A 3,094-nucleotide genomic window follows, 5' to 3' on the forward strand; every position below is an offset into this window, starting at 1 on the left:
CTTAGTATTATCAAGGTGAAGAATCAAATTCCTTTGACTCCTTACTGTCTGTGTGTGTACACGTGTGCACGCCCACGCACATCCATCATTCTCTGCTGGCTTCAGTTATGATTAACAAAGGGAAAAATACTCATAATGCAACTTGAATGGAAACCGTATCAGAAGTCTTACTAATTCCAAGTATAGTCTCTGAAGGCATAAAGATAATATAAAACATTAGCATGGGTAATGCAACAAAATCTCCTTTGTGAATAAATGTAAAACATCAAAAATACCTCTAAACTTTTTTTTTTTGGAACGTGTTGCTGTATTTCTAGATGTGTGTTGGATAATTTCTGAAACCATAGCAACAGAGGAACTGTTTATTTTACCTCAGTGGAGTCTCCTCCCTAGCTGTGTGGATCCCAGCCAGATCTAATCCCAGCCAGATCTAATCCCAACCAGATCTAATCTCCCTTCCCTCCTGCAGTGGAGAGAGCCACGAGACCCCTGAAATAATATAGTGCAGGAGTTCTTCCTTCTGTGCATTACTCCGACTCCCACACAGTTTTTCTCCTGATCCTGCTGAAAACCTGAGGCTCCTTGGGAGCTAGCAGATAATTCAAGGGCTACTTATGGTGAAGGGCTACTTATGGTGCAGAGGTCAGCAATAACACATGGGGTCTAATCCGTCACAGTGAGGCACAGCATGGAAATGCTCAACAGGAGAATACATATGTGAATATTGCGGCCCATCTGAAAGAAATGTCCCACTTGCAAGTTGGGAAGTAAAATCTACCCTGTTACATCTTAATTCAGGTCTTAAAAACATTAAGATCAATATTGTTCTCTTGAGAAAAAAACAGATATATTTTGAATTGTGTTTAGCATGGGGAAACAGTTTCAAGTGATGAAAAACATGCTATTGTGCCACGAGCACAATTGTTTTTGAACTTAAAACTCAAAGGAAAATAATTTTTAAAAAAGATTTATTTATGTATACAAAAGCTTGTGTGTAGGCCAGAGGTGCGGGGGAGGGGAACGAGAGGATTTACCAGACACTGAGTGGGGAGCAGAACAGGCAAATGCACTGAAATACACTGCATATTTGTATTATTATTTTAATTATATAATAGTTTATTTTTACATATTTTGTGCATTTTTCCATCTCAGTTGCAATCCCCTTGGGTTTCCCATCATGTATTATTATTTTTTAAATATTTATTTATTTATGCATACAGAACTGGGGTACAGGCCAGAGGTGCAGGGACAGTGAGAGGATTTACCAGAGACAGAGTGGGGAGCAGAACAGGCAGATTGATGAAGTACACTGCTGAGGGGAGCAGCGGGTGGGTCAGGAGAGGTCTGCTGCGCCATGTGGTCACCTCCCTGGCCAGGGGATCAAACTCTGGCTGCAGTGGCTGCAGATAGTTTCATAGTGCTGAGACTTAGGCAGGAAGGCCTGGAACATTATTGTTTAAGAATAAACTCTTCTCGGGCCCTCCCTGGTGGCGCAGCGGGTTAAAGTGCAGCACTGCAAGCAACCCACAGCAGCTTCAGTGTCAGTTCAATTCCCAGGCTGGAGGTGACCACATGGCGTGGCAGACCCCTCCTGGCCCACCCACTGCTCCCCTCAGCAGTGTATTTCAGTGCATTTGCCTGTTTTGCTCCCCACTCTGTCTCTGGTGAAACCTCTCACTGCCCCTGAACCTCTAGCTTGTACCCCAATTCTGTATGAATAAATAAAAATCTTGAAAAAAAAAAACCATTCTCTTCAATTGCAGTTTTGTCTTAATAAGTCAGAGAGGCTTCCCATTGTAAATGGGCTGATTGTAAAATGTATGTCAAAACAAACGGACCAGAATTAACTTACATTTGGTAAACATTTTATTTGACCAATATATGTGTGTTACTCATTGTAATTACATGGATGAAATCAAGTGGCTAAATAATGAATACCTTACAAGTAGATTCATTAGATGGTAGTTTCTCAAAGTACTGTTCCTTGGGCTGCGACTCACTAAATATCTAAATAATATGCAGAAAATATTAAAATATATCATGCTTAGTACATGAAGGGGTGGGTGTATGTACATCTGCCAGTGAATTGGAATAATATCCTAAACTTCCACAATTCCAACCATAATGTCAGCTAACATCACTTCATTAAAAGGAAATGATTTTTTATAGATTTCCAGAAACACATGCTTTTTTTGGTGAGGGTCTGTTTTTTTTTAAACACCATGGGATTAAGTGAAAATGCTTGTGATAGGGTTACTCTTTTGGAAACTGATTTTTTATCTTTCTGCTGCTATGGTCTCACGGGACAGTGAGTGAAATGACAATCTCCCTACTACTCGGAAGGTCCAGCCATTTCTCTGTGCCTTGAACTCTATGCTACTTGCTCAGAGAGCAAATGAACTTATTGTGCATCAGGGGTGATCAAATAGTGTACGTGTCAAGAATGTAGGAACAACTCTAAACAGGGATTGCTTAGGAAACTAGGGAAGGATGATTTAGACCGCCAAGCTAACTTGTCCTAGCACAGGGGAGGGGAACCGCTACTTGGAGGGGAAATGCTTATCATATTTTCTCATTTTACTGGACAGCATTGGTACTAAATAACCCAGAAGATGGAAGAAGCATCATAAAATGTAATTGACTCTGATCTTCTCATTGACTTGGAAAACTTGGGGACTTGACACCAAATCTGAAATATACAAAATAGGAAAATTTGCAGAGACAGAAAGTATATTAGTGTTTGCTTAGGGGTCATAACAGCAAAGTGACTACTGGAACATAAGGTTTTTTTTTTTTAAATTTTATAACAGTTTATTTTTACATCATTTTGTACATTTTTTCCATCTCAATTGTAATCATAAGTTTTTTTATAGGAAGGATGCAAATGTTATAAAATTACAGCCTGGTGAAAGTTGCCCAGTCCTGTGAATACACTAAAAAACATTGAGTTGTATATTTTAAATAGCTGGATTTTGTTTGATGTGAAACACATCTCAGGAAACAGTTTAAAAAACAGCTTTGGTTGATGTTGCAATGACCGTAAGGCTAATCAAACAAGTTATTAACAATGCGATATGATTACAGATATATCTCT

This window comes from Condylura cristata, unplaced genomic scaffold (assembly GCF_000260355.1).
Source record: "Condylura cristata isolate star-nosed mole 26May11 unplaced genomic scaffold, ConCri1.0 scaffold00019, whole genome shotgun sequence".
In the NCBI taxonomy this organism is placed as follows: Eukaryota; Metazoa; Chordata; class Mammalia; order Eulipotyphla; family Talpidae; genus Condylura; species Condylura cristata.